At 47.1% G+C, this 18903-nt stretch overlaps 1 protein-coding gene across 3 annotated transcripts in view; it reads right to left on the bottom strand.

Annotated features, from left to right (window-relative positions):
- The window catches only part of Octalpha2R (alpha2-adrenergic-like octopamine receptor), a 743760-nt gene that overhangs the window by 142180 nt on the left and 582677 nt on the right, over window positions 1–18903 (bottom strand). The window lies entirely within an intron of this gene.

The following is an 18903-nucleotide window of genomic DNA, read 5'->3' as shown; positions in this document are numbered from 1 at the left end:
CTTACAGACCCGCTACGAACACTCAAACGTGACGACGATACCGTACTATACGAGGCCTGGATCCGACCAGTCGCTTCTGGCTTTCGCCGACGAGTCTGGCCTGCTGGGCAGCTATCTTGCACGCTTTCGAAAAGCCGACGCGGCCTAGGCCTAGGCCAATCTCGACCAATCGCGCGAGGGGAAAGCTAACGTCGGCTCTTCGAACGCGTTCAAGATAGCGGCCCTGGTTACCCTTTGATGGCCCTGCAGACTGACCACCAACGTCTGTTTATCTCTCACTATCCCTCACATGTGATACCTGAATTTCCTTAGGCCCCCAATATAGGCCAAAGTGCCAGCCCTTTCATTAAAAGGTCAGTCATTCATAATGTCCCCCACCGTCGCAGACGACGCGTGGTCGCCACGCATCGTCTGCTACTCTGACAGTGATGTGTAAGCGACAAGACAATGCAACAAAATGAATGAATTTGGCTAGCATACAGTGTGCTTGCAAAGAGATTTTCGCTACCGTAGCTAGATGTCAGTAAGCAAGAAATCGACGGTATTCTTTCGGTTTCTCTCTCTCTTTCCAGAATATGCTAGGTCTCTCAGAGGCATCTTAACCGACATTATATCTGTCACTTACTCTAATGGGTTGGTTGGTTTTGACGGGAAAAGCTACATGCATACGTGAGATGACCAGAAATGTCGGGTAGGAGGTTGAAAGCGGGTGCGTCGATATTACTCTTCATCACGGGGCTTCATGTAAACTGTTCTGAAGTTTCATTATGGGAGCGTGTTCTTGAATTCCTTCCAATCGAAAAGCTGACAGTATGACACTGGCGGATTCAAACTCCCTACCTACTGCTTAGCGGAAGAACACCTTAGCCTGCTCAACTGACAACGCCGCTGGTTCACCCGTTTATGTGCCTGACGAAGATATAGAGGGAGAGATTTGTTAGAGAGCTACAGTGTAAGAGCGAAGGGAGCACCAGCGAATCCCTTGTCTCGTACGGAACTTCATTTTTAAGAGTTTGCGCGCAACCCTCTAGAAGACATGCAACCGCCGTCAGACTTAACGCGAAGTATCAAGACACATGTCAGCGACTTAATTCTAACAAACGCTGTGTCAGGAGCAAACATAAAAGAATTTGGAAGGACTCTGCATTAAGCTATGGCCAGTTTCAAGGCACCCTGACAGGAAATCTCATGCACGTTTTACATGTAGAAACGAAAAAACGCTTAAGGCATACTCAGGTTAAGTGCTATACGGAGGTTGTGCACTGTGTAAGTGTAAAAAGCGTGGTAGTTGGGGCGAGTTGGTATGTCATGACTTTTTTAGGCTTGTAGCGCAGCTCAGAAAGAGCAAAAAAGGAAGGAGGTAGGGGTAATGAGAGGGAACGGAAAACATAGTGAGCGCTAACTTCCAACTGACGGTTTATTTCGCGACACAGAAGGCTACTTATACACTCGGCAAACCATGTGACACCAAGAGATTACAAAAAACCAAGCAACAAAACCGATAGTAACCATGTGACAACATATTCAGACAGCATGTGGCTGCAGCCTGGCGCTACAAGCCTAAAAAGAAAAAATTGTGTAAGTGTATTCCACTAGTTTTATCTCCGTCGAATATGTACAATGAGAGCATGCTAAGAGAATATGGGAACCTGCCAGTATGATGTTCAAAGTGGGAACAAGCGACTTCAATCGCAAAGGAGTTTCGGGCATTCCCGTTGCTCATGTACATATATTCAAGAACCGGTACCCATCCCGTGTAGAATCTATGCAAGGCATCAAATAAGCAAGTTTTGATAACAGTTCGGAGCTGTATCCTTCGATAAGCTGTCTCTATAGCATAGCGTGTCCGCACACCGTATTTATGCTGCGACCGTAAAGCGGCTCACCTGACGCGTGCACTATAAGCTTCCCATGCCTCGCTCAGTAATATTGCGTTGACTCCGTGTACTACCACCTAGCTTCGTAATACCGCGTTCCATTGCGCGATGTATAAACGGCGCCATCTTTTCTCTTATCTTGAGAGTGAATGAGGGGACCACGACTTAACGAGCGCTGAGAGCGAGAGAAATAACGAAAGAAAAACAAAAAGAGCATTCCGTGATGAGCTCGCGTTCGCCAGTCGCCGCTCGCGGGCTTCGTCTAGGTACAAGCACGGTTCCCCAAATGAAGCAAAATCCCATTACCCTCTACTGAAGCGTGATGTGGCGGCCAGGAGCGAACGGCAGTAAACCCTGTAGGTGAGCGGGGGCAAAAGAGAGAAGAAAGATGGCTGCCTATATACAGCCGGCCAAGAGCCTCCACACACGCGCGACCCAACCTACCTACCGACCTCCGAGATTGCTCGGGCGTGCTGTTTGCCTTTGACCGAACTTAAGCAGAGGGGTAAAAAAAATGGCAGCGAGGCGGCAACAAATGGCGCGTCTGGCTAATGGAACGGCAAGTTGGCCCACTTACCGGTAGAGTGCTCGCGCGCGCTTCCAAGAAAGCAAGCCAGGAAAGTTGGCCTCTACATGAGCGGCCTTCGCGGACGAAAGCGAAGTAAAAGCTTGGACCTAGGTTGCCTACTCAATTGATTGCAAACTTTCGCGCTAAAGCGCGCGAGCACGCGCGTGTGAAGAGTGCTGCTGCATTTGCATATTATCGCGAAACCCTTGTGCGTATATATATATACATATACTGTGTAGTTAGACCAGTTGTCGGGCAATATAATTGCGTTGGGAGGTGCCCGCGGTGCCACGGCAAACAATAAGAAGGCAAAACATCGCAGAGCAACGAAGCGAAGATTCGATGACGGTAAGTTAATCATAAATTATGCACGCGGCGGAAGAAGGAACGGGGCGTTGCAGCTGGTGGGGGGTTGTTCCGCTTGCCTTCGCCAGAACAGCGGTAAAGAAGAAGAGTGATGAACGCTGAGGCATTGCGCTCCCTCACCGCTTACACAATGCGCGAAATTTCCACTGGCATGTGGACGAGGTTGCTCAATCTGGAGCGAGCTATTATGCTACGCATCGTTGAAGACACAACGTCACACGCTGGAAGTTCACGCATTCTATGTATAAGCAATTAAGGCCTCGTAGCTACTTTCACTTAAATGAATGAATGAATTAATTAATCAACGAATGAATGAATGAATGAATGAATGAATGAATGAATGAATGAATGAATGAATGGGTCTTATTTCCAAAAATTTGGTTGAGGCACACCCAGGCACAAGGAGCTATACTTCAGCCACGTGCCAGCAAGCAGACGCTGTCGCTTGTGACTTATGAGAGTTATGCGCTTGTAATGTGGAGGCTGAGTCCTTGAAATTCAGAAGGCTGTGTTTAGTGCAAGACGGCTGACAAATATTGTGATGGGAGCATGGACAGTATACAGTAACGGCTATAGATGCGATACCGAATTCTTTTACGGGCAGGAGGTCCCCATGCAGCACTATATGCTCTGCGATCGCCTCCTGCGTATTCCCATACGAATGTGCACTACATGGTCACCGTCTTTATCGCTGGTCGGCCCACAAAGCCGTGAAGGCACTTTTGTGTTTCTTGAGCGGAAATGGCCTGTGCGAACGCCTTTGACTTAGTGGTGCCCTCGGCGCGCGTGCGTTAACTCAGAGCCTCCTCCTCCTCCTCCTCCTCCTCCTCCTCCTCCTCCTCCTCCTCCTCCTCTCTTATCTTTCTATTTCCCCTTTTCCGTCCTCCAGCGTAGGGTAGCCAACCAGACACATTTCTGGCTAACATCCCTGCCTTCCTCCTTACTCTTTATTTCTATTTGTGTATACTGCAGGCCAAAATAATGGTCCAAGCACGAGTGAGCACAAGGACAATGAGTATAGTTATAAAACATGTCGTGCAGGAGAAGACGAAGAAGTGGCTCTTGTGTGGAACCCCGTTTTCTACTGTTCTCATTTTGCGAGTATTTTTGCGTGTTTTCGGGAGGCGCCGCTTCCGAGACCTTCGGCGATGGAAGCGGAGTCAGCTAGACGTCCGGAGGAGACCGACGTCACAGCGTCGAGCGCTCCGAGGAAGCGCAATCACCTGATGAGCGACACAGGCAGCGAGGACACCCTGCTGTACTACTCTGCTTCAGAAGAAGATCTGTCGGATGACGGCGACTACTTGACAGTTGTGAGGCAAAAAGGAAAGAGGAGAATCGTCACTGCCTCCTCGTCTTCAACAAGGACGACGGCGGCAGCAAAGGCCCATGACACGGCTCATACCATCCTCTTCTTACCCGTGACGCCGACCGACAACCTGAATCGGCTAAACAGGCAAGCCGTATCTGTAACACTAGTGGCTGTTGTTCCAAATGAGATCACGGATATGAGAGTTAACACCCGTAAGAACATTCTCGCGGTTGATGTCAAGAACAGAGCAGCATTGGATATCTTGAGTACAGTGAAAATGCTGGGCAAGATAAATGTTCGCACCATAATACCTCAGGACAGCAATACTATATCAGGTGTGATTTATGATGTCGATGAGTCAATCGACGACAACGATCTGCCTATTTTGGTCAAACCCGCCACAGCAGATGTTCCTATTATTGAAATCCGTCGCCTAGGAGATTCACGCTGTGTGAGGATAACTTTCAAGGGAGGTAGCTTGCCGTCCCACGTGAAAGTTGGATTTTTTCGTCATCCAGTGCGACCGTTCGTTCCAAGACCACTTCAGTGTCGTAATTGTTTGAAGATCGGGCATGTCAGCGGCATATGCAAAAATTCGACCGTGTGTGCGAGATGTTCTGAGCAGCACAGTGCAGATGCTTGCCGTGCGACTCACTTCAAATGTGCCAATTGCTCCGGTCCCCATGAAGCATTGTCGAAAGACTGCCCGAGACACAAGACAGAGCGGAAAGTCCTCAAACAAATGGTGAGAGACAACTCAACTCACAGAGCGGCCGCCGCCAAAGTACGAAGGCGTAGTGTCCGCCGTCACCGTAGACGATCCTCGTCTACTAGAAATGCTGATACCGTCGCAAGACAGCCGATACTTCCTGAGGCTGGTGCTCCCAAGGCGCTCACCCACACTAACAACACGGTGTCTGATGACGCAGTGAATACCTCTACTGCAAACGACTGGCCTGCACTTCCGACATTAAGTCCTCCAGCCCAACAAAGGTCGACGGTGGACTACCGACGAACCAATGAGGGCACAGATCACGTGCGAGGTCAAGACAAGCAAGTAATCGCCATAATAAGATCTCTAATGAATGTCATTCGCGTGTTGTTAAACGACATGCAGACGCCATCTGCTCGAGGTGCACTACAAGTGCTGGACGGCCTGGATCCGGTTCTTGCAAGCCTCGAGTAGCAAGCACAATGGCTCTACCGCATCAGCCGTTCTTCAGACAAGTCAAGGAAGCATCTATTATGCAATGGAATGCCCGTGGCCTGAAATCCCGCAGTGATTTTCGCCATTACGTTTTCACCAATCGATTCCCCATTGTTGTCGTCTGTGAACCGAAGCTACAGACACCCGTCCGGATCTCAGGCTATGAACCTCATGTGTCATCGACTTGTACTGACATTAGCAAAGTGACCATCTACATGCGGTGTGAATTGACTTATGTTGTTCATCCAGTGCGGCCACATGACACTAATCAGTATGTGTGTTTGATCGTGAAACAACAAAACCTTGCGTTTACTTTAGTCGGCGCTTACCTTTCTCCATCAAGTCGTTTTGATAGGCAGAGACTGAGTGACATTATAGATGCGACACCTGGTCCATGGATTGTTGTTGGGGACTTCAACGCCCATCATTCACTTTGGGGAAGCAACAAGATAAATTCGAAAGGAAGAAACCTCGTGTCCTTTGCTTGCGACCATGAACTTTGTTGTCTAAATGATGGCAGTCCCACGTTTCTGCGCGGCCGGACATACAGTAGTTGTTTAGACTTAGCATTCGTTTCGCGATGCCTCACTCGCTGCGTCCATTGGTTCGCAGATATAGAAACCCACGGAAGCGACCACATTCCTACCTACCTGCAGATAAAAGGCCTCACCAAATCCGTTCCATCAAATTTTAAACAAACAATAGATTGGCCCGTGTTTAAATCCCTTATGGAAGACGCATGCCACGAAGGCATTTCGTCCACACTAGAATTTGAGATCGCCAAGGCTATGCAGGATGCTATGCGCTCATTTCGGCCATTAGAAAAATACACAGACTTTGATTCGGAAATACAGAGCCTCCGTGCAATCCGCCGGCGAGCGGAGCGACGGTACCGACGGACTAAATCACTCTACGACCTTAGAGAGGCCAGACGCATTCAAAAGAAAATTCAGCGTCGTCTTGCTGTACTGCACAATCAACGCTGGAAGTCGTTTTGTGAGTCTCTCGACCCACGTAAACCTCTGTCGGTTGCCTGGAGAACAATCCGTGGTCTTCGAACAGCTCCTCAACAGCGTCGTCCATTTAAGTCTCTAGCCCTACATCAAGGACGCCGAGAAGTCGAGGTGGCCGAAGATTACTGCGCAAGGATCGCGGGTCCGGCGCTCACGTATTCACCTTGCGCACCTATTCCCATTGTGCCCCCTTGCTCCCGGGATCCTCGTATGGACGCTGCTTTCTCCATCGAAGAACTGGAGGCCGCACTTGCTGGTTGCAGGCGATCTTCGTCACCAGGACACGATGGCATCACATACTCTGCGCTTGTAAACCTTGGTCAAGAGGCCAGAGATGCCCTTCTTGGCCTATACAACGCATCATGGCGTGACGGCTTGGTCCCTACAACGTGGAAATCCAGCCGGCTTGTTCCACTCCTCAAGGCTGGCAAATCCCCGTTGGAATTGTCATCTTACCGTCCAATAGCACTGGCCAGCTGTGTCGGCAAGGTAATGGAAAGAATGATACTTGCACGGCTAGAATGGTACTTGGAATTCTACAACGTCTATCCAGAGGTAATGGCTGGTTTTCGACGTGGCCGCTCGTCAATAGATAGCGTTATCGACCTGGTAACATACGTACAACACCAGAAACATCTGAAACGAATCACTGCGGCCCTATTCCTTGATGTTAAAGGTGCGTACGACAATGTAGATCATCAGGCAATTCTGGACGCCTTAGAAGCTGTAGGGATTGGTGGACGCACCTTTCGCTGGATATGCAACTATTTGCATGGAAGATCTTTCTTTATTTTGACTGAAGACGGACCAACGCCATCTAGCTATACCAGTCGTGGTGTACCGCAAGGCGGAGTACTCAGCCCTACCCTTTTCAACCTGGTGCTCGTTGGTCTCGCTGATTCGTTACCGCAAACTGTACAGCTCTCCGTATATGCAGACGACATTTGCATATGGGCTTCAGGCGTGACACGTGTACAAGTCCGCGCACGACTTCAGAAAGCCTCAACGGCTGTGTCAAGATACCTAAGAAGACAAGGCCTGAAGCTTTCTGCTGAGAAATGTGCAGTCGTTGCTTTTACTCGTAAATCGATGTCTCCGTATGCTTTGCGGATTAATGACCAAATCATACGATATAGACGAACGCACCGATTTCTTGGCGTCATCATTGATAGAGACTTGTCTTGGAGCCCTCACATCTCGTACATGACAAAGCGTTTGGCCGCCATTGTGGACCTTCTTGCGTTTCTCGGCGGGAAGTCCTGGGGCGCAACAGTACCGTCAATGTTGCAACTATATCAAGCACTGTTTTTGGGCTTCCTGCGGTACAGCTTACCTGTAATAGGTAATACTTGTACTACGAATATTCGCAAACTCCAGAGCGTGCAAGCCCAAGCACTCAGGACTTGTCTCGGTCTTCCAAAAACAACGTCATCGATTGCGACAGTGGCCATAGCCAGAGACGCGCCTTTGACAGTCTACATTGATACAGATGTCCTGAGAGCGCACATCCGACACCTGACTCGGATTCCCTCACACCATCTTGCTTGCTTGCCAGCAAAAAGGCCACTTTCAACTTTTGCTAAAACTATTGCAAGACATCAGTCGTACTTGCCATCAGAATTTACGCCCGCTTCACGATTGTCAGATCCATTGTGGTGTCTGCACCGGCCGCAAGTGCAACTGACAATTCCAGGAGTCAGAAAGAAAGCTGGAGCGCCATTACAAGCTTTGAAGCAAGCAACTTTGGAGCACATTCACAACGTGCACAGATTCCGGAAACATATATACACAGATGGCTCAGTAAAACTCAACAGCGCTGCTGCTGCAGTCATCATCCCGGCACAATCTGAGGAAATAAAATTAAGAACTTCATGTGTGACCACATCGACGGGTGCAGAACTCGCGGCGCTCCGTGCTGCACTTGATTTCATTAAGCAGAAACCACCGCAACAATGGACAGTCTTCAGTGACTCCAAGGCAGCCCTTCAGTGCATACTAAGCCCAATGCACCACGGACCCAATGAACAACTGGCCTCAGAAATTCGGCACATATATCATCAAAGCTATGATAAGGGTCACAACATAATCTTTCAGTGGCTTCCAGGACATTGTAACATCAGCGGGAATAACCAAGCCGACGAAGCCGCCCGATCGGCACATGAAAGTGGTCAACGAGTTTTCATTCCGCTTTCGCGAACAGACGCTGCGGCTGGGCTGCGATTGATGTCCCGTGAGTGTACTTTGCCCCTGTGGGACTCAAATGTTTTCACCATGTGTCGGTTGCGTTCGTTGTCTCCGGACATACGGATGCACCTCCCGCCTGGATTACCACGACGTGAACAGACCATGCTTTACCGTCTGTGGCTAGGCGTTGCCTTTACAAACGCCTATGCTTTCCTCATAGGAATGGCCAACAGCCCCACGTGCGACACATGTAACATCGACGAGACGCTCGCACACATTATCTGTGTCTGCCCGCGATACAGTGCTGAGAGACAAGTGATGTGCAGGGTACTGGACCAGCTGGACAATCGTCCACTTTCAGAACTAAAAGCTTTAGGCCAATGCTCCGAAAGAACATCCGCGTTGAAGGCCTTACTCGCGCTATTAACGTTCTTGCGGTCTACGGGGCTTCACGACAGACTCTAAGAATGCCGCCCCCTACCGTTCTGTAGTGTACGCGCTTTGTTCGTGCTTGTCTCCCTTTCTTTCTGTCTCCCCCTTCCACTCTATTTCTCTTTTTATCCCTCTTAACCCTTCCCCCTGCGCAGGGTAGCCAACCGGAACTACCTCTGGTTAACCTCCCTGCCTTTCTCTGCATTATTTTCTCTCTCTCATGTCGTGCAATCGGAAGAAAAAGAGAGATACTAATTGGAGAGAATACCTATTCAAAATGTGCACAGCAAATCATGGCAGCTTTTAATGACTCTACAGTAATGACCAATATACATGACCCAATATACATGACCCAATATACATGACCACGATAGAATCATTTCATACAAGCAGAAGCAGAAAGCCTTATACTAATTACACAATATACCTAATCACAACCTTCAAAGCGAATATTGGCAAGTAAAGAAGAAAAAAAGGCGCATCTGCAATGCCTAAGGAATACGTATAACCACGATATATACATTTTCACAAAACGTTTCACAATAATCAAGGCCTAGTTACGAACCGACCATCCAACTCATGAACTTACCCTCAAGGGCCGCAGTGAAATTTTGCGCTTCACAGATTTATCTTGGAAGCATATTCCAATCGGAAATGGCTCTTGGGACAAAAAAAGAAACTTAGTTTAAATGCATCAGCCTTAGCGAAAATAGGCTTTAGTGCAAGTTCCTGAGTGTGTCGAGTTCTTCGTACCGATAATGGAGCAAGGTAAAATAGGGTTAATATTTTTAATGTTCTATTCATTACTTTATCCAAAAAAGAAAGACTAACTATTATTTCTATGACACTCTAACGAGGGAATAGCATTGCTAGCAATACGTTATGAAAGAGAGTCAAATCTGTTACATTTACGAAAAAAGAACCGAATTGCCTTCCTTTGTTCTATTTCGAGCTTCTGTACGTCCTTTTTGTGTGTGTGATCCCACATTTCCGAAGGGTACTCTAATTTTGACCTAATCTATGTATGGTATGCTCGAGGCTTCAGTTTGGACGGGGAATGACTGAGTTCCCTTGTTAACAAACAAAGCTGACCAAATGCGGCAGCAGAAATGTTTGAAATATGTGATGACCACTTTAAGTTATTCGTCACTGCTGCGGCCAGTATTTCTAATGTGAAACTACCTTGATATTACTGTCATGGAGTTTATATTGGAATATACTTGGGGTGCTCTTTCTTGTAATATTCAAAAGTACAGTTTTGTCGAGGTTCAAAGCCATATCCTAGCGTTCGGTTTCTTAATTGTTCTCTTTTGGTTGTTGTGGTCATCTTTATTATTAATAGCCTGATATATTATGCATTCATCAGCAAATAATTTTATCGAGACAGACTCTGAAACTACATTCGCTAAATCATTCATATGTATTAAGAACAGCAGTGGACTCAAACGCTACCATGTGGTACGCCAGAGCTGACCGGCATGCAGGGACTCGGATGTGGCATCGTTCACCCGCATATATTGTTCTGCTGTCTAAGTAAGATTTTATCTATCTAGATATGTAATTAGGGAGTTCAATTTATTCAAGCTTAGAAATCAGTCTACTATGTGGCACTCTATCCAAAGCTCTGTTGAACGTATAAGAAAAATCACATTAATTGAGTTATCCAAATTTGTGAAGTACAGCTAGAAAAGTCGTGAACTGTGATAACGAGTTGAGTAGAAGCTCTCTCGAGTGAGGCTAGCTTAGCAGGACTCTTCGAGGAACTACCAGGCATTGTTTGGGATATCCTTGGTCTCAGTGAGATTAGAAGATCTGGTGAGGCTTATACAGTGCTAACGGCCATCTCCTCTGCTATGGAGGCCTCCCAGATAAGAAGCAATACGGGGTAGGATTCCTCATTCATAAGGACGTAGTGGGCAAAACTGACGAATCCTACAGCAGTAATGAGAGGGTAGCAGTAGTCGTAATCAAACTTAATAAGAGGTATAGATTAAAGGTAGTACAAGCCTATGCTCCAACATCCAGTCATGATGATGATGAAGTAGATCAGTTTTATGAAGATGTTGAATTATCGATGAGAAAAGTGCAAACTCAGTATGATGTTATAATGAGACCTTGGGACCCTCGTCTGTATATTGTCTCTGACCCATTCATTGTATTTAAAGAATAGTAAACTGAAACTGAATGGGCGACTTCAATGCAAAAGTGGGGAAAAAGCACGCTGGTGAACAAGCAATTGGCAACTACGGCGTCGCTTCTAGGAACGCTAAAGGTGAGATGCTGGTGTGATTAGCGGAAATGAATAAGCTGCGAATAATGAACACCTTCTTCAGGAATCATAGCAACAGAAAATGGATCTGGAAAAGCCCTAATGGTAAAACAAGCAGTGAAATCGATTTCATACTTTATGCCGATCCCAGCAAGGTTGTTGAAGTGTTAGGCAAAGTGCAGTGATCCTAGTTTGGTGAGGTCTAGTATTCACCACAATTTGAAGAAAGAAAGAGTAAAACTGGTCAGGAAGAAACAGGCCAACCTAGACGCAGTAAGAGTACAAGCAGACCAATTCAGGCCGCTACTAGCAAACAAATATGCAGCGTTAGAACAGAGAGATGAAGATGACATAGAGGTAATTAATAAAACTGTAACTAGGCTGGCTTCAGAGGCAGCAATTGAAGTGGGAGGTAAGTCACCAGTGCAACCAATAGGCAAGATTAGATTGTGGGGTTTTACGTGCCAAAACCACTTTCTGATTATGAGGCACGCCGTAGTGGGGGACTCCGGAAATTTCGACCACCAGGGGTTCTTTAACGTGCACCTAAATCTAAGTACACGGGTGTTTTCGCATTTCGCCCCCATCGAAATGCGGCCGCCGTGGCCGGGATTCGATCCCGCGACCTCGTGCTCAGCAGCCCAACACCATCGCCACTGAGCAACCACGGCGGGTGACCAATAGGGAAGCTTTCCCAAGTAACGAAGGACCTAATAAAGAAACGACAAAGAATTAAAGTGTTCAACTCAAGCGATATGATAGAATCCGCGGAAATTTCAAAACTGAACAAGGAGAAAGTAAGGGATATTCGAAATTATGACGTGAGAAGACTGAGGAAGCCGTAAAAAAATGGACGCAGCATGAAATCAGTGAGAATGAAACTTGGCATAGGACAAACGAAGATGTATGCACTGAAGGATAAGCACGGTAATATCATCAGGAATCTCGAAGGTATAGGTATATACGAAGGTATAGGTATAGGTATATGACAGGAAAAGATTTTAACCAAGAAGCATGCAATCCATTCACAGTATCGCTTTAAATACTCATTCGGTATTTTGTCAGGACCAGGATACTTTTTACGTACAATTTTAGAAACATGTCGACTATACCTTCTTTAGAGATAAGAGAGAGAGAAAACAAGGGTAGGAAAGGCAGGGAGGTGAACCAGAACAGCATCCGGTTTGCTACCCTACAGTGGGGGTGGGAGAAAGGGGAATAGAAAGAGGAAGAAAGGGAGAGAGTAAGCACTGAGTACGTGTGGGAGGGACACCGTACGCAAGGACACTATAAACGGTCTGTTAAGCCCGTGCACTTCAAGTACCGCACTAGTGCACGAATCGCTTTTCGAGCCAGTGACGGGTGTGGCCACGGTCCGAGTATCTTTGACTCGGTGAAAGGTCTTGAGTCCAGTCTGCGTAAAGTTGCCCGCAGAGAGCGGCGTTGGACATCGTAGCGAGGGCAGGTACACAATAGGTGCTCGATGGTCTCCTCGCACCAACAGTAGTCGCACATCGGGCTCTCGGCTATTCCCATACGGTAGGAGTATGCGTTCGTGAACGCCACTCCCAGCCACAAGCGACACAACAAGGTTGCTTCGCCGCGGGAAAGGCTAGATGGCAGTTGAAGCCGTAGCGTGGGGTCCAGTTTACGTAATCTGCAATTGAAGCCACTTGAAATCCAGAGATCTTGGGACTTCTTGCGCGCAAGTTGGCGAAGTTCTCTGGCAGCGTCCGACCTCGCCAAAGGTGTTGGACGCGTCTTGGTATCTTCGTGGGCACACCGGGCAGCCTTGTCAGCTAGGTTGTTGCCGACGATGCCGCAGTGAGCAGGAATCCACTGAAATATAATGTGGTGCCCTCTTTCCAGAGCATGATGGTGCAGTTCCCTGATTTCAGATGTCATTTGCTCGTAAGTTATGTGACGTAACGCGGACTTGATGCTGTGAAGGGCTGCCTTAGAGTCACAAAATACGACCCATTTCTCTGTTGGCTCTTCGGTGATGTACATCATAGCTGCATGGAGAGCTGCAAGTTCTGCCGATGTAGATGTAGTCGTGTGCGACAATTTGAATTTAATTGTAACGTTCTTGGCTGGAACGACGAATGCGGCAGTTGAGCTGGTAGGTGAGGTCGAACCATCGGTATATATATGTATGCGGGCATGATACGTCTGGTGCAGTAATAGGAGCGTAAGTTGCTTCAGAGCCGGCGATGGATGATTGGACTTTTTTGTAATTCCAGGAATAGCAAAATTCACTTGAGGCTGTCGCAGGCACCACAGGGGAGAGGAAGGCTTCGCCGCCGGTGTAAAAGATGCCGGTATGTACTCTTGATGAGCGCTAATCACTCGTGAAAAGGTCGCTTGAGGTCTCTCGGCTGGTAGGGAGGCCAAATGATGGTCGGGGATCCTTGACAGATGGCGAATGTGCGCTCTGAGAGAGTACATTATTAGTATTCTCGCATTCAAAATCTATTGCAGCACTCTCATCTTTTCGGCTGAATACAGAACCGAAAAAAGTGTTGAATTCTTGGGCAATAATTTGGGGATTGTTGCACACGGTATTATTTACAACTATTCCATTGATTGAAGGCTTTGATCGGGCAACGTATCGCCAAAATTTGTGAGGTGATGTTTTAAGGTAATTAGTCAGTGTTGTAGCGAAAAAAAGACGTTTTAGACGCTCTTAATTGCTGGCGAACTTGAGTGCTAAGGGCCAATATTCTCTCGGGATTTTTTGGTTTTCGTTGCCGCGCACGACGTAGCTGACGTTTTAAATGTATAAACTCACGAGAAACCCATGGATTGCTTTTATGTAAACGCTTAGCTCTTTTTGGGACAAACAGGGATAATGAACTGGTCACCATCTCTGTAAAATACCTCCATAATTCATCTACACAATTTTCTTCCGGCATACGGTCTAAAGCCAATTCTAAATAATCCAAGACGGCCGTATCATCGGCTCGGTTAAAATTATAGACATGAGCTATCCGGTTTTTATTTAAACATTTTATATTTTTTTAGAGTGGCTACGACCATGTTATGGTCCGAGATTCCTTCCCCCACTTCAATATTATATTCAAAGGTACTCTCTGATAAGAATAAGAGGTCTAAAAGGGCGCTGGAATTTCCTCGACCACTTGAACCAAGCCATGTTTCACCATGATTTCCAGCATAAGTTCCGCATGTGGCCTCTCAAGTGTCCCAGGGATTCTTGCATCCCAATTTACTCCTGGTAAGTTTAAATCAACCATCAAAGTAACTTTACTTCTATCTGTAGTTATTGTTGTTAAATGCTGATCAATCTTCTCAAAGAATTCAATAAGGCTTCCCGGGGGTCTATACGTTACACCAATCACCAACGCAAAATGGTGAAAAAACAACTTACACCATACGCTTTCATGCGCATAAATTGACGGCAGAACTACATATCTAAGTGATTTTTTAACTAACAGTGCAACGCCTCCGCCTCTCGACGCCCTATCTGTGCGCAGCACGATATATGCGCCGGGAAAAACTTCATCGTCCGCGATACCCTCATGCAGCCACGTTTCAGTTATTGCTAATATATGTGGATCATGTAATAGCGACAAGCATTCAAGTTCGTCAGCCTTTTTCACAATGCTGCGAGCATTTACGTTCATCAGCCTGAGTTCATGCTCCTTTCCTTGTCAGTCTTGGCCACGGGGGCCGGCTTCGGCGCTACTGCGCATCCTCACCCTACAGTTAGACTGTACGTCCCATGTATAGCGGATGTCGTTAATGAAAAGCTTGTCATGAACAAGCCTTACCTTGGGTCCTTCATTTTTATCAGTTTTAGCCGATTTCCAGAGCAACTTTCTTTTTTGAAGCGTTTCGTACGAGTAGTCGTCAGCGATACTTATCTTCGTGCCTTTCAGTTTCTTGCAGTTTTTGAAGATAGCTATTTTTTTTCATTGTAGTGTTAGAGTATTCGAGGAGAGCCAAGACACACGTGCACTGGCATCTAGAGCAATACCACCCTTCCGGGTTGACCCTCTTCACCTCCACCAGGCGTTCACAAACCCCGTACACAGCCGGGCGCCGGGTACGGGGGACGTCTGTACCCTTTTCCGGCGGGTGTCCATCGGCGGGTTTCGAACCAACCACCTACCGAAGCCGTGGCGCACGTCCTATCAAATACGCCACGGCAGTGGTGTAGTGTTAGAGTGGGTTTCAAGGTTAATATGCAGAAGACAAAGATAATGATGAATAACCGGTCAAGGGAACAAGAGTGCAGGATCGCCAGACAGCCTCTAGAGTCTGTGGAGAAGCACGTTTACCTAAGTAAATTAATCACAGGGAACCCTGACCATGAGAAGGAAGTTCACTCAAGAATAAGAATGGGTTGGAGCGCATACGGTAGACATTGTCAGCTCCGGACTGGAAGCCTACCAAAAGGGAGGTGCACAATCAGTGCATTTCACCGGTGCTAACATATGGGGTAAAAACTTGGAGACTCACAAAGAAGCTCGAAAACAGGTCAAGCACCACGCAAAGAGCGATGTAACGAAGACTGCTAGGCCTAACGTTAAGAAACAGAAAGAGAGCGGTTTGTATCACAGAGCGAACGGGTATAGTCGATATTAAAATTGACATTAAGAGAAAGAAGTGGAGCTGGGAGGTCATGTAATGCGTTGGTTAGATAACCGGTGGACCATTAGGGTTACAGAATGCGCGCCGTCGGGAGGCGCAGCCGAGGACGGGAGAAAGCTATGTGGTGCAACAAAATTAGGAAATTTGCGGGTGCTAGTTGGAATCGATCGGCGCAGCGCAGGGGTAATTGGAGATCGCAGGGAGAAGCCTTCGTCCTGCAGTGGGCATAAAATAGGGTGATGATGATGATGAGAAGGTGACATTCCGTTTCTAAGACCATGTTGGATAGGAAAGAGAATATCTCTAGTCGTTAAAGAAGACCTTATCTGACCTATTACTTACGTTCTCTAATCTAAAGCATGTAGATGTTATTGACAGGGTGCTGTAGTTGCAAACGATTAATTTATTGCCGTTCTTGCTTCCTGCACTCCCCTGCCGCCCCATCTATTGAGTTACTTGAATAAACTGAATATAAAGAAAAAAAATATAGAACAGTCACTATGGGGATGTTGAGACTGTCAACTGAATTGTGTTAACCATTGATGGTCGTTCAGCTTGTCAATGACGCCCTCTGGAACTTCCCGCGAAAGTTTTCACTTCCGCTGTATAGCGTGGTCAGCATCTATTTGTCTCCGCTATATATAACTTACATACGAGGTTTCTTGCTTTGATTTGATCTGCGGGGTTTAACGTCCAAAAGGAACATACGGGCAACGAGCGACGCCGAAGTTGTGGGCTTCGGTTAAATTTTCACTGCCTCGGAATATTTAACGTTCACCAAAAGTATGGTATCGACGCGTGTCTTTTTTATATTCTGCGCCCAACAGGATACATGGCTGCTGCGACCGGAAACTGATCCTGCGACCTGCGTAGTAGCAACAGAACTCCATATAGCGACTAAGCTACCACGGCGGGTGCTGTTACCTACGGGTTTCCTTCACCCTCAGTGTTTAAGTAGCCCACATTTTATTCAGGTTGATATGGTTTAAGTGTCGGTTGAAGTAGCATGTCTACCTGTTTGCCGATGTCATTTTTCAACGATATATAACTGTAATTGATTATTTGCCGATATATATCTCGCCTGTTCTAATCACGCAGCCAGATTTATCGCAGTCATTCCTCTTGAAATGCGACTGAAGTGTCAGTGACTACGGCTGTGCCTCAGACGCGGCCATTCCGAAGGGTAAAACTTTTCGTGCGATCCCTCAGGTGGTTACGTGATCAATAAGGTTCCGAATGGAGAGGTTGGAAGCGGCATATTTCCAATTACTCGCTGCACAAGTGGAGAAAAAAAAAGGAGCGTGTGTTAAAAATAACTGAAGTAAGAAATTAGAGCGAAAGGGAGAGAGACAGAGACTTTAACTTTTAAAAACAGGTAGGCTTCCCGGCATAGAACAAATTGACAGACAGCTAACTGAAACGAGCACGTTAGTGGGCGCGGACACTATAATGCGTATCTTGCGCGCAAGTAAGAAAAAGTTGCAGCTTCTCTACGATGGGAAGTAGTGACGCAGTAGCTGGCTCAATATTATGCGCAGTAAGTCCCGCACTGTTTTGTGCGGTATCAGTTGGTGTAAACATTCTCATTTACGCGCGAGCAATGTCTACTCAGGAATACGAACACTTAAGTCGCTAATGCCTCTATACTGTGAGTCGTATTCGTTTGTGCCAGTGGCGCCTTTCGGTGGCATAAAACTACTCTCTCTTCATCCACTCGCCTATCCCCCCTCTCACTCCTTGCCACTGGGTTTGTTTATACTATTTAACACCAGCGCTGATTTACAGATAGGCTGCACAGCGCAACGTTAGCCAATCATTTTGCCGAAGGCTCAATGGGGCGTGTACAGTCAATTGTCCGGCCGCCGTATTCTTTGTTGCAGCATCGGACGAGTGGCTCAGGGGTAGAATAACCGACTAGGGTCTGCAGTTAGAATCCTCGCAAGTATAGCAGCATCTTAATTTTTTTTTTTACTGTTCTGGCAAAGTAGTCTGGATAACATTACCGGGCGCCAGAGGACATCGAAACGATCACCTATAGGGGAGTGTGCCGATAACAGCTACCGTCCCGTGAAGGCAATGGACACAGTATTTCACTGAAACAAAGATACACACAGCTCAGTGATGATAGCACCGTGCAGTTGAAGTTTTTCTTTTTTATCGTAAGCGAATTGCGAGGCACTCCTCTACTCAGTAATGCTGATCGGAACAGAATATAGGGCCAATTTTATGTTCGTCTCGCCATCCTTTGCAAATAATGGCTGTCTCGGAGGCTATGTTAACGTTTGGAAAGGACGTCGAGCTGTTGTTCAACTCATGAGGTCAGTGTACCGAGCCTGTAGGCGTCGTAAACAACGCTGTCGAGAGCAGCACACGCGGGTTTAGTAAGCCTAACCAGTATGGCACTTTGTTTGCCTCTGCGGGTCAGCGACACACTGTTTCGCACTGCTTCGTGTCTCTGACAGAGTGATACGTGAAAATGAATGCCACCAAAGAAAGGTGAGAGGAAGTTTTCGTTTGTTTGCTGTTCGGAATTTATTCGTTGACCAGCTTTCGTTCGCGTGCGTGCGCCGACATTGTCAGTTCGATTGTATTGTCTCGATTTGTATAAGTCCACGAACGCTCTCAAAAAATTCGATATTGACCCCGCGGACGTATCGTGGCGCTCCCTCTCGGAAGCGCAGCCGCTGCGTCGGAAGCATTGTACTGCAGCAGGTGGCTACATGTATAATGTCGTGTGCGGACCACGCACGAGATTTCAATAACTACGCGCACGCGTAGTAATTGAAACTTTTGTGAGTTTTGTTGCACAGCTACTGAGGTGGTTAATTGCGAAATCATCAGTTGTAGCGGTAAATAGGACAACGGAGCAGATCGCTGCAGGCTGGATGCCCTGTTTTCGTTATACGTGCGCATTCAATCCCGCGAGGTCGCCGTTTTTCAGAGTTTTTTGCCCAACCGTTCATTGCCGCGTGAAATACTTGTGCACCGTCTGCGAAACTAAGACTACACATTTTGTTGCCGTGGATATAGCGAAAGTTGCAGCAAGGGAGCCTGACGTACA

This window comes from Dermacentor andersoni, chromosome 4 (assembly GCF_023375885.2).
Source record: "Dermacentor andersoni chromosome 4, qqDerAnde1_hic_scaffold, whole genome shotgun sequence".
Taxonomy (NCBI): domain Eukaryota; kingdom Metazoa; phylum Arthropoda; class Arachnida; order Ixodida; family Ixodidae; genus Dermacentor; species Dermacentor andersoni.
The sequence above is the reverse complement of the archived record's forward strand: the minus strand, read 5'-3'. Positions and strand labels throughout refer to the sequence as shown.